This window comes from Oncorhynchus masou, chromosome 9 (genome assembly GCF_036934945.1).
Source record: "Oncorhynchus masou masou isolate Uvic2021 chromosome 9, UVic_Omas_1.1, whole genome shotgun sequence".
Classification (NCBI taxonomy): Eukaryota; Metazoa; Chordata; class Actinopteri; order Salmoniformes; family Salmonidae; genus Oncorhynchus; species Oncorhynchus masou.
Genome location: NC_088220.1, coordinates 30,663,006 through 30,676,759, shown reverse-complemented (window position 1 = coordinate 30,676,759; position 13,754 = coordinate 30,663,006). Strand labels below are relative to the sequence as shown.

General features: G+C 46.9%; 1 protein-coding gene across 3 annotated transcripts in view; it reads left to right on the top strand.

Moving 5' to 3' along the window:
- The window catches only part of LOC135545831 (fibroblast growth factor 13-like), a 191,415-nt gene that overhangs the window by 73,616 nt on the left and 104,045 nt on the right, over positions 1-13,754 (top strand). The gene's annotated exons all lie outside the window — the stretch shown is intronic.

Here is a 13,754-nt window from a genome sequence, read left to right as displayed (position 1 = left end):
TTGTTCCAGGGTCTTGTACAACACTGTTGTGTGACAGTGTTTGTTTTAGGGTCTTGTACAACACTGTTGTGTGACAGTGTTTGTTCCAGGGTCTTGTACAACACTGTTCTTAATGTTTCATTTATTTGCCTGCTGTCCCAGATTAATGCCACTCAGACAGCTAATCAAAAGCTGCTAGCAAGCCCATTACCAAACACAGGAATGGGAAGGAAAGAAGGTGTTTTTAAGGTTTGGGGCCCATTTGAACACGACGTGCTGCTGTACATCATTGTTGAGGTGGACAAGGTGCCCCCGAATGAGATCAGAGGAGTCTGTCTGGTAGGGAAGCTGGGGATAAGCTGGGCTGGACTGAGATGGACACACACATGACAACAAACATAAATACGCACGGATGCATGCACACACACAAACACATACACTATGCCTGTGGAGACACTATGCCTGTGGAGACACTATGCCTGTGGAGACACTATGCCTGTGGAGACACTATGCCTGTGGAGACACTATGCCTGTGGAGACACTATGCCTGTGGAGACACTATGCCTGTGGAGACACTATGCCTGTGGAGACACTATGCCTGTGGAGACACTATGCCTGTGGAGACACTATGCCAGCAGCAGCAGTCCGTTGGTTGGCAGTCAGGTTATACCAGAAGACCCTGACACTATACAACCCACAGAGAAGGAGCATGGCTGGCCTGTTCTCCTGACACTATACAACCCACAGAGAAGGAGCATGGCTGGCCTGTTCTCCTGACACTATACAACCCACAGAGAAGGAGCATGGCTGGCCTGTTCTCCTGACACTATATAACCCACAGAGAAGGAGCATGGCTGGCCTGTTCTCCTGACACTATACAACCCACAGAGAAGGAGTATGGCTGGCCTGTTCTCCTGACACTATACAACCCACAGAGAAGGAGCATGGCTGGCCTGTTCTCCTGACACTATACAACCCACAGAGAAGGAGAATGGCTGGCCTGTTCTCCTGACACTATACAACCCACAGAGAAGGAGCATGGCTGGCTTGTTCTTCTGACACTATACAACCCACAGAGAAGGAGAATGGCTGGCCTGTTCTCCTGACACTATACAACCCACAGAGAAGAAGTATGGCTGGCCTGTTCTCCGGACACTATATAACCCACAGAGAAGGAGTATGGCTGGCCTGTTCTCCTGACACTATATAACCCACAGAGAAGGAGAATGGCTGGCCTGTTCTCCTGACACTATACAACCCACAGAGAAGGAGCATGGCTGGCCTGTTCTCCTGACACTATACAACCCACAGAGAAGGAGCATGGCTGGCCTGTTCTCCTGACACTATACAACCCACAGAGAAGGAGTATGGCTGGCCTGTTCTCCTGACACTATATAACCCACAGAGAAGGAGCATGGCTGGCCTGTTCTCCTGACACTATACAACCCACAGAGAAGGAGTATGGCTGGCCTGTTCTCCGGACACTATACAACCCACAGAGAAGGAGCATGGCTGGCCTGTTCTCCTGACACTATACAACCCACAGAGAAGGAGTATGGCTGGCCTGTTCTCCTGACACTATACAACCCACAGAGAAGGAGCATGGCTGGCCTGTTCTCCTGACACTATACAACCCACAGAGAAGGAGCATGGCTGGCCTGTTCTCCTGACACTATACAACCCACAGAGAAGGAGTATGGCTGGCCTGTTCTCCGGACACTATATAACCCACAGAGAAGGAGTATGGCTGGCCTGTTCTCCGGACACTATATAACCCACAGAGAAGGAGTATGGCTGGCCTGTTCTCCTGACACTATACAACCCACAGAGAAGGAGTATGGCTGGCCTGTTCTCCGGACACTATATAACCCACAGAGAAGGAGCATGGCTGGCCTGTTCTCCTGACACTATACAACCCACAGAGAAGGAGTATGGCTGGCCTGTTCTCCGGACACTATATAACCCACAGAGAAGGAGTATGGCTGGCCTGTTCTCCTGACACTATACAACCCACAGAGAAGGAGTATGGCTGGCCTGTTCTCCTGACACTATATAACCCACAGAGAAGGAGCATGGCTGGCCTGTTCTCCTAACACTATACAACCCACAGAGAAGGAGTATGGCTGGCCTGTTCTCCTGACACTATACAACCCACAGAGAAGGAGTATGGCTGGCCTGTTCTCCTGACACTATATAACCCACAGAGAAGGAGAATGGCTGGCCTGTTCTCCTGACACTATACAACCCACAGAGAAGGAGTATGGCTGGCCTGTTCTCCGGACACTATATAACCCACAGAGAAGGAGTATGGCTGGCCTGTTCTCCTGACACTATACAACCCACAGAGAAGGAGTATGGCTGGCCTGTTCTCCGGACACTATATAACCCACAGAGAAGGAGTATGGCTGGCCTGTTCTCCTGACACTATATAACCCACAGAGAAGGAGTATGGCTGGCCTGTTCTCCTGACACTATATAACCCACAGAGAAGAAGTATGGCTGGCCTGTTCTCCGGACACTATACAACCCACAGAGAAGGAGTATGGCTGGCCTGTTCTCCTGACACTATACAACCCACAGAGAAGGAGTTTGGCTGGCCTGTTCTCCTAACACTATACAATCCACCGAGAGCATGGATGGCCTGTTCCCCTGACACCATCCAATCCACAGAGAGCATGGATGGCCTGTTCCCCTGACACCATCCAATCCACAGAGAGCCTGTTCCCTCTGATCCACAGAGAGCATGGATGGCCTGTTCCCCTGACACCATCCAATCCACAGAGAGCATGGATGGCCTGTTCCCCTGACACCATCCAATCCACAGAGAGCATGGATGGCCTGTTCCCTGACACCATCCAATCCACAGAGAGCATGGATGGCCTGTTCCCCTGACACCATCCAATCCACAGAGAGCATGGATGGCCTGATACTGACACCATCCAATCCACAGAGAGCATGGATGGCCTGTTCCCCTGACACCATCCAATCCACAGAGAGCATGGATGGCCTGTTCCCCTGACACCATCCAATCCACAGAGACCATGGATGGCCTGATCCTGACACCATTCAATCCACAGAGAGCATGGATGGCCTGTTCCCTGACACCATTCAATCCACAGAGACCATGGATGGCCTGTTCCTGACACCATTCAATCCACAGAGAGCATGGATGGCCTGTTCCCTTGACACCATCCAATCCACAGAGACCATGGATGGCCTGATCCTGACACCATTCAATCCACAGAGAGCATGGATGGCCTGTTCCCTTGACACCATCCAATCCACAGAGACCATGGATGGCCTGATCCTGACACCATTCAATCCACAGAGAGCATGGATGGCCTGATCCTGACACCATTCAATCCACAGAGACCATGGATGGCCTGATCCTGACACCATTCAATCCACAGAGAGCATGGATGGCCTGTTCCCTTGACACCATCCAATCCACAGAGACCATGGATGGCCTGTTCCCTTGACACCATTCAATCCACAGAGAGCATGGATGGCCTGATCCTGACACCATTCAATCCACAGAGACCATGGATGGCCTGATCCTGACACCATTCAATCCACAGAGAGCATGGATGGCCTGTTCCTGACACCATTCAATCTACAGAGACCATGGATGGCCTGATCCTGACACCATTCAATCCACAGAGACCATGGATGGCCTGATCCTGACACCATTCAATCCACAGAGAGCATGGATGGCCTGTTCCCTTGACACCATTCAATCTACAGAGACCATGGATGGCCTGATCCTGACACCATTCAATCCACAGAGAGCATGGATGGCCTGTTCCTGACACCATTCAATCCACAGAGAGCATGGACGGCCTGTTCCCTTGACACCATTCAATCCACAGAGAGCATGGATGGCCTGTTCTCCTGACACCATTCAATCCACAGAGAGCATGGATGGCCTGTTCTCCTGACACCATTCAATCCACAGAGAGCATGGATGGCCTGTTCTCCTGACACCATTCAATCCACAGAGAGCATGGATGGCCTGTTCTCCTGACACCATTCAATCCACAGAGAGCATGGATGGCCTGATCCTGACACCATTCAGTCCACAGAGAGCATGGATGGCCTGTTCTCCTGACACCATTCAATCCACAGAGAGCATGGATGGCCTGTTCCCCTGACACCATTCAATCCACAGAGAGCATGGATGGCCTGGTTTCTTACTAATATCACGCTCAGATAGCTAATGTGTTTTGGGGAGGAGAGGAGAGGAGAGGAGAGGAGAGGAGAGGAGAGGAGAGGAGAGGAGGAGAGGAGAGGAGAGGAGAGGAGAGGAGAGGAGAGGAGAGGAGAGGAGAGGAGAGGTGGGGATGGGAGAGTCTGCCCTCTAGCTGCAGCTCTGTGTATCATTATGGCCAATGGCTCCACCAGCTGGCCTGTCAACATGCCTGACACACTGTCCACTTGTCCCTTTCTCCTCACTGCAGGTAAAGGGTTATAAGGCTCACAGTTAGAGGGATTACAGTTCAGTGGGAACCAAACAAGAAGCCCTCTCTCCTCTTTGAAGCATTGCAACAGCAGTGGCAATAGAGTCAGCTGTGTTAGTGTGTTGGGTCTGTGTGTCATGGTGTATCAGTGTACCATGGTGTCTGAATTGGAGCAGTCTTGAATAGAGACATATGAGCCCCAGCTCTTCTCTCCTCCTCAGGCCAGTTCACAGCTCACACGCTGAGCCATGGTCTCTCCACGGGGCCTTTCTCTTCCCAAAGCCTCTGCACAAAGGACACATCAGAGACCCTCTGAGTGCTGTTATGGAGAGCTAACCAGGCAGGAGGGACTGCGTTGTGAGAGACACACACACTGACAGTCACACAAAAAATCACTCTCAGCCATAAACACACACACACACACACGTCTCCAGATGCCCCGAGGCCCCATGGGCAGATGGACTCCCCAGTCCTCCTAGGCCGCCTGCGCACGCTGCAGCTCGCCATGCCCTGCTCTGCTCCTCCGTTATGTAAGCACATTAAACACGCAGCACGCAGCACGTGTGTGTGTGTGTGTGTGTGATGAGAGTGGCCCCTGGAAACGTGGCCGTGACATACAAGAAAGAGAGGGAGAACGGCGTCGCTGTAAAGGCATGATTGAGAAGCTAGGGTTGTTGTTGTTTCAAGGAGGCTCTTTGTTTCTGTAATGCCTCGTGCTTGGCTGTGTTTGTTCAGGGAAGGGTTTTGATGTCTCTGAGATGTGATAGAGAAACTACGGTGGCCATAATTGTCCTTGACTTGCTCTCTCTCCTTACTTGCGGTCTTTTCTCTCAGTGTGTGTGTTTTCCCTCTCTGTGTATCTGTGTGTGTCAGAGTAGGGCTGAAGGCATTGGGTGGATGTTACACTGATGAGGATGGAATGGTGAGGTGATGATGTCATCTCTCACTCATGAGGCTAGGCTGATCTGAGGTCAGTTCCATGCTTTCCTGCTATTGGTTAAGGCTAGGATGGTGGAAGGGTAAGATCGTTGCCTTAGCACAACGTCTACGTGGAGCACTGGGCTTGCTCTTTGAAGGAGAGTGTCCCAAGTTCTTTCACTGCCAGCAAGGGGTCATTTTGTTATCCTTTGAGGCCAGTATACACACACATACATATGTTGGGGCTCTCATATCTTTAAAGTGAGGGAAAATGACACAAGTGTAGATCGAAAAACACGTACAGACATAGACATCAAGGTCAATACAGTCCCCATTCTTTCTCATCAGTATCTGTTGGTGACCTGCTTCCTCTCTACAGCGTTGCAGGGCATTGATTGGGACCTGGACTGTTTGAGAGCCAACCCCAGCCTCCATCCCACCTCTCCTTAAACACAATCCCCAACCAGCGGCCCTTAGTAGTGCTGCCAGCCTGGTTCCAAGATGTCCGCAGGACTGGAGAGTCAATAGAAACAATACATTCTGCTGCCAGGTGGGAGTGAGCAGAGCAGCGCCCGGTGATGGCTGCCGTGCAACACACACATGCTTCCTTTTCCATTTTCATCATTTAGCGGACTCTCTTATCCAGAGTGACTTACAGGAGCAATTAGGGTCAAGTGCCTTGCTCAAGGGCACATCGACAGATGTTTCACCTTGTCGGCTCTGGGGCATCGAATCAGCAACCTTTAGGTTACTGGCCGAACTCCCGCAGCCACTAGGCCCCAGTACTGAACTGTACTGATCAACTCCACCTGAATTAGTACGGTATCCCCGCATACCTGCCTGCTGTGTAATCTGAGGAGAATGGCCCTGACTGATCATTCTTAATGGTGTGTGTGTGTGTGTGTGTGTGTTTCTAACCCTCTAGTGGGTGAATACATGGGAGAGACGTTTGAACAGCTGGAGGGAAACTTACTGATAGGGGAGACTGGGGAGCAGCTGCCTAGGAGGCTGCTGTCTGTTTAGGGAGCATTGACAATGCATTCGACTTGGTGTGAGACAGACAGACAGACACAGACAGACACAGACAGACACAGACAGACACAGACAGACACAGACAGACACAGACAGACAGACAGACAGACAGACAGACAGACAGAGACTAGACTACATATTTGAGCTCAAGTCACTCTCCTCGGGTAACTATGAGAGATTTATATGGATTGTTATGACAGAGGGATTGTCCATTCGTCATATTCCAGAGAGGAACAGCATTTTTAGCTGATGTTTCTCTGCTGTTTTTAGGTCAAAGTCAGAGGTGTCATGCCCATAAAGAGCACAAGGGGACATGCCCCCTCAGATTTTTTTTCAGATGTTAAATAATTGACTAAATGTCATTTTTAACCCACATTTTTTACCATAATTACTTATAAAAAGATCTGTCAGTGGTATTATACTGGGCCAGGTGAAGAGTACCTCCCCCTCCCCCTTTTCTCCCAAGTAAGTGGTTTCTTCCAAGATGCACAACGGACTGGAGATGCCCTCGGCAGGACGGAGGAGGTGAGAGAGTGTAGAGTGACACATGCAGCTTTTGATTTGATTTGAGGTGCCAGTGATGGACAGGACTTGCAGGAGGTATGTTTGTCAATACATTTGATTAACCTACGTAGCCTATTGATTCCTATTTGATGAATAAATAGACCAAACATGTTTTGTTGTTTCTCTGTAGTGCTAGCCACCTACCAATTATATCAAGTTGGCTTTAGGTTCCCAATCTCTCAAAAATCAAATTAAAGTTCACCGATTTGCAGATGTCGCAGGTGCAGTGAAATACTTGTGTTTCTAGCTATCAGCCAATCAAGTTCGAGTAGCTTGTCTAACTATCTTAGCTGGCAAGGTTGCTGGACTTCAGAAAAGCAAGCAATGTATTGATTTTAGCAGAGATGCAGGGAAGCATATATTGTTTCTTTAATGAAAGAACCACCAGTCAGGAGGACACAGACAGTTCAAGAGGTATATATTAATTATCCCATGTACTGTGTTGTAATTTGGATGTGATATCCTAGGCATTTTAGTGCTATCAAGGCTCAGGCCTAATCGGTAGGTCCAGGCAGAAAAAGGCTGGTACAGGACTGCAGGCAGGATCAGGACAGGCAGAAAGGTCAGAACTGGGAAGTCTAGGAAAACCCAACTTTAGCACACAGGAACATGCTGGTAGGACTTGACAAGACGAACTGGCAACAGACAAACAGAAAACGCAGGTATAAATACACAGGGGATCATGGCAGAAGATAGGAGCCACCTGGTGGGGGGTGGAGACGAGCACAAAGACAGGTGAAACAGATCAGGATGTGACAGGTGCAGTATATTGATTTACAACAATCCGAATGACACCCTCATTAAAATTAGAATTGATCAGGTATGCTTAGATAAGCTTTTCAGAAAAATTGACATATTTTTGACATTTCAGTGTTTGAAAAATGCTAAATTCTCCAGCTCCCAATCCATTCTCTGGTACTTTGTGCCTCCTCTAAAATAATGGCTGCATGACGCCAATGGTCAAAGTAACCCTCATTTCAAGCTATTTTCCAAGTTCTTCAGAATGGTTGAGTCAGAGAGGCATGGTTTCCTACCAAAAATCAGTTTGTTTTTGGTGTCATTGGTAATGTATGCCCGTGCCATGATGTTACTGTAACACTGGGGTTTTGTTTTAAAGTAGCTGTTATGTAGAGAATTGTTGCAGGAGAAGAAGAATGCAAAATTAGGATGTTCATGTCACTTGATTCAGAAGGACAGGGCCTTTCTCCCAGGATGACCATTGTTGAGTAACACCCACATTAGGGGAGAGAGCGAGAGAGAGAGAGAGAGAAGTACAGAGAAAGAAAGAGAGATGGAGAGAAAGGGAGGAATATAGAGAAAGAAAGAGAGAGAGAGAGAAAGGAAAGAGGAGTAGTTTGGCTGCTTAGCTGAAAAATCTGAAACTTTTTTGTGATAAAAGCATCAAATTTGGCACAGAGTATGTACCCTGAGAAGATGGAGCTGGGAGTGTAGCGGAGGTAAGTTAGAATGCTATAGTGATGATTTAGCTTTGCCTGCGACTTAAAACCACCCTCAGCCCATTATCAGGAGAAGATTCAGACAGCTGTACCATGGGAAAATATCTCAGCCATTGAGTTGAACATTCTCTCTGTGGATAATTATTTCAAGCTGTGCCTCAGTCAGAACTGTGCCTGTAATCTGATCTGAGGCAAGGTTAAGGTGTACTTCCTGCACCCTAAATGGCCTCCAAAATGTTAATTCAAAATAATTATTAAAGGGTCAGTTGAGCCAAACACAGCAACAGATATAATATAACCCTCCAAAAGAGAGTGAGTATAGCATCAAAAGCCCTGGAACTAACCAGCTAATTTACTAGTGGCTACTAAGCAAAAGGTTCTCATGAGCTTGGATGTGACCTAACACCCTGTATTCAAATGTATGCTGTATATCAACCAATGGCAGGCATGTTACAAAAATGTCTCTAAACTATAACATCTAGCCAAATTGGGGTCAAAGGCATTTTGTAAGATGATTGCCACAGCCCCCATTAGCCAAAGCTGTGGTGCCTCCATATACAGTGCATTCGGAAAGTATTCAGACCCCTTGACCTTTTCCACATTTTGTTACATTACAGCCTTACTCAAAAATGTATTAAATCGTTTTTTCCCCCTCTTCAATCAGCACACAATAGCCCATAGTGACAATGCCAAAACTGTTTTTTATACATTTTTGCTAATTTATATTTAAAAAAACCTGAAATATAACATTTACATGAGTATTCAGACCCTTTACTCAGTACTCTTTACTTGAAGCACCTTTGGCAGCGAATGCAGCATCGAGTCTTCTTGGGTATGACACTAAAAGCTTGGCAAACCTGTATTTTGGGAGTTTCTCCCATTCTTCTATGTAGATCCTCCCAATCTTTGTCAGGTTGGATGAGGAACATTGCTGCACAGCTATTTTCAGCTCTCTCCAGAGATGTTCAATCGGGTTCAAGTCCGGGCTTTGGCTGGGCCACTCAAAGACATTCAGAGACTTGTCCCAAAGCCAGTCCTGCGGTGTCTAGGCTGTGTGCTTAGGGTTGTTGTCCTGTTGGAAGGTGAGCCTTCGCCCCAGTCTGTGGTCCTGAGCGCGCTGGAGCAGGTTTTCATCAAGGATCTCTCTGTACTTTGCTCCATTCATCTTTACCTCGATCCTAACTAGTCTCCCAGTCCCTGCCACTGAAAAACATCCCCACAGCATGATGCTGCCACCACTATGCTTCACCATAAGGATGGTGCCAGGTTTCCTCCAGACGTGAGACTTGGCCAAAGAGTTCAATCTTGGTTTCATCAGACCAGAGAATCTTGTTTCTCATGGTCTGACAGTCTTTAGGTGCCTTTTGGCAAACTCCAAGCGTGCTGTCATGTGCCTTTTACTGAGGAGTGGCTTCCGTCTGGTTCTCCCATCTCCACAGATTAAATGTCCCCCAGGGGCCAAATCTGGGGTGGCTCCCAATCAAAATATTTTCAGGGTACATAGAGCTACATCTGTGCCACATTTTGCACTTTCATCACACTTTGGGAACTTTTCCAGGCTACTCCTTCCCCTTTGAATGATGTTGGATATTTGCCCCATATTGACACAACAAACAGCACCATTATGTACATTTTGTTTGGTCGGCGAAACCTCACCCCAAATGCACTACCACTAAAGTAAACACACACACACACACACAGACACACACACACAGACACACACACACACACACACACACACACACACACACACACACACACACACACACACACACACACACACACACACACACACACAATGGTGATGCATGATATAGTGTGGGTGTCCGGGTGTCGTTTTACTGCTCCTAATCAGTGATGGGAAAAAAATACCCAATTGTCATACTTGAGTAAAAGTAAGGAAACCTTAAAAGAAAACGACTCAAGTAAAAGTGACAGTCACCCAGTAAAATACTACTAAAGTTGAAAAGTATTTGGTAAAAGTATACATAATTTCAAATTCCTTATATTAAGCAAACTAGGCGGCACCATTTTGTTTTTCTTTTAAAATGTATGGATAGCCAGGGCACACTCCAACACTCCAACACAACATTTGTGTTTATTGAGTCCGCCAGATCAGAGTCAATAGGGATGACCAGGGATGTTCTCTTGATAAGTTCCTGAATTGGACCATTTTTCGGTCAAGATGTAAGAAGTACTTTTGGGTATCAGGGAAAATGTATGGAGTAAAAAGTACATTATTTTATATATGAATGTAATGAAGTAAAAGTCAAAGCTGAAAAAATATAAACAATAAAGTACAGTACACATACCACAAAAAAAAGACTTAAGTAGTACTTTAAAGTATTTTACTTAAGTACTTTACACCACTGCTCCTAATTCCCATCTTTCTATAGGTTTTTGTTTTGGTCTCTTTGTGTAACCTTCTTGGGACTCTTAGGTTGGTTAGCAGACAGATGGAGGAATTTTTGAACGTGTTTTTATTTGATTTATTTATTTTATTTCACCTTTATTTAACCAGGTAGGCCAGTTGAGAGCAAGTTCTGATTTACAACTGCGACCTGACCAAGATAAAGCAAGGCAGTGCGACCAAAAACAACACAGAGTTACACACAAACAAACGAGCTGAGATTAGGCGGGGCTTTACCTAGCAAAGACTTATAGATAACCTGGAGCCAGTGGGTTTGGCGACGAATATGTAGCGAGGACAAGCCAACGAGAGCGTACAGGTCGCAGTGGTGGGTAGTATATGGGGCTTTGGTGATAAAACGGATGGCACTGTGATAGACTGCATCCAATTTGCTGAGTAGAGTGTTGGGGGCTATTTTGTAAATAACATCGCTGAAGTCAAGGATGGATAGGATAGTCAGTTGTACGAGTATGTTTGGCAGCATGAGTGAAAGAGGCTTTGTTGCGAAATAGGAAGCCAATTCCAGATGTCATTTTGGATTGGAGATGCTTAGTGTGAGTCTGGAAGGAGAGTTTACAGTCTAACCACACACCTAGGTATTTGTAGTTGTCCACATATTCTAGGGCAGAACTGTGCAGAGTAGTGATGCTAGTCAGGCGGGAGGGTGCGGGCAACAATCGGTTGAAGAGCATGCATTTAGTTTTACTAGCATTTAAAAGCAGTTGGAGACCACGAAAGGAGAGTTGTATGGTGTTGAATCTCATTTGGAGGTTTGTTAGCACGGTGTCCAAAGAAGGGCCAGATGTATACAGAATGGTGTCGTCTGCATAGAGATGGATTAGAGAATCACCAGCAGCAAGAGTGACATCATTGATATATACAGAGAAAAGAGTCGGCCTGAGAATTGAACCCTGTGGCACCCCCATAGAGACTGCCAGAGTTCCGGACAACAGGCCCTCCAATTTGACACACTGAACTCTGTCTGAGAAGTAGTTGGTGAACCTGGCGAGACAGTCATTTGAGAAGCCAAGGCTATTGAGTCTGCCGATAAGAATGCGATGATTGACAGAGTCGAAAGCCTTGGCCAGGTCGATGAAGACGGCTGCACAGTACTGTCTACATGTGTTTGTTGACTGTATATTAAAAAGCGACGAGGTCAACTTTGATAATCGTGATCTTTTTTTAGCTATCCTTTAGTTGGTTAGTTAGTTCTGTGAAAAAGGGCATTATTTTAGTCTTGCTCTCTTTTTTTATTTTTTTAAATTTTACCTTTATTTAACTAGGCAAGTTAGTTGAGAACACATTCTTATTTTCAATGACGGCCTAGGAACAGTGGGTTAACTGCCTGTTCAGGGGCAGAACGACAGATTTGTACCTTGTCAGCTCGGGGGTTTGAACTTGCAACCTTCCGGTTACTAGTCCAACGCTCTAACCACTAGGCTACCCTGCCGCCCCTCCTGCTCCCTCTAACTCCTTCTATTTCCCTCGGGCTCTCTCTTGCTTTCATAGTTGAACGTTGTCCGTGTAGCTCCCATCTGTTAGTGTTCACTTCCACCTCGTACATATTTACCATATGTTCGTCTTCACTACGTCTCCTCTTTCGCCTCTCTCCTCCCTCTCTTTGCTCTGTTCTTAATGAGGTATCAGGGCAGCAAACTAACTTTATTAAAGAGTCAGAGTGTCGGACTGTGATGTCCCATCTGGGGACGTGATCTGCTTGGCTCAGGGCTGAGGTGGACTGGACATTTGCCTGCATTGAGTTTTTGCCAAAAACACTCTGATGAGTGGGTTAGTGCAGACAGGGAGGAGCAGGAGGAAATAGCCAGTGATTTGAAGAGTGAATTGCTAAATTAGGGACTGAGATGGTGTCTAGGAGTGACTATGTAGTAATCATGTGAGATCATTGGACATAGGCTCTACTGTACATCCCTTCCTGTCTTTGAAAGGAATATCATTTCATATTTCCTTAATCGTGCAATTTCCCTTATTTACTCTCTCTCCTCATTGTTACTAATTCATAAAGACACTGGTTAGACTTTCCATTTATTGTCCTGTCAGATCAGTGGTGGTGAAGGGTGGAGGAGAGGTGATGGAGTTGAGGGAGAGGGGGGGGGGGCTGTTGAGGCCTATCAGACCCCGGGGGTCGATAAAAGCCCCTGTGGTTGGACGGGGGGCTGAGGTATGATTGTCTGTTCTGTTGTGACTGGTTACCATTAATACTCCATCTGCCTGCTAGGTGTTAGCGCTAGCTGTTAGCAGAGGCTGTTAGTGGTAGCTGTTAACACTAGTTGTTAGTGGAGGCTCTTAGTGCTAACTGTTAGCGCTAGCTGTTTGTGGAGGCTGTTAGTGGTAGCTTGTTAACAGTAGGCTGTTAGCACTAGCTGTTAGCACTATCTGTTAGTGGTAGCTGTAAATGGTAGGCTGTTAGTGCTATCTGTTAGCGATTGTTGTTAGAGGAGGCTGTTAGCGGTAGTTGTTAACGGTATGTTTTTAGAGTAGGTTGTTAGCGCTAGCTGTTAACGAGGCTGTTAGTGGTAGCTGTTAACGATAGGCTGTTAGTGCTAGCTGGTAGCGCTAGCTGTTAGTGAAGGTTGTCAATGGTAGCTGTTTATACTTAGCTGCTAGCGGTTAGCGGAGGCTGTGAGCACTAGCTGTTAGCTGAGCCAGAATATTAGTCTTAATGACCCAGTTTTCTCTCTCTGTAATATGAGACTCCGTTGTCAGTCAAGATCCGACTGAGAGACAGACAAGACGTTGATATGTAGCCTAGGATGCATGCAGTGTATGTGAGAAACGGTGTGTGTGTGTGTGTGTGTGTGTGTGTGTGTGTGTGTGTGTGTGTGTGTGTGTGTGTGTGTGTGTGTGTGGACTACACGGTGTCATCCATGTATAGTTGACTGACTGAGTGTTCCAGTTCCGTAACTGAGCAGAGCTAAT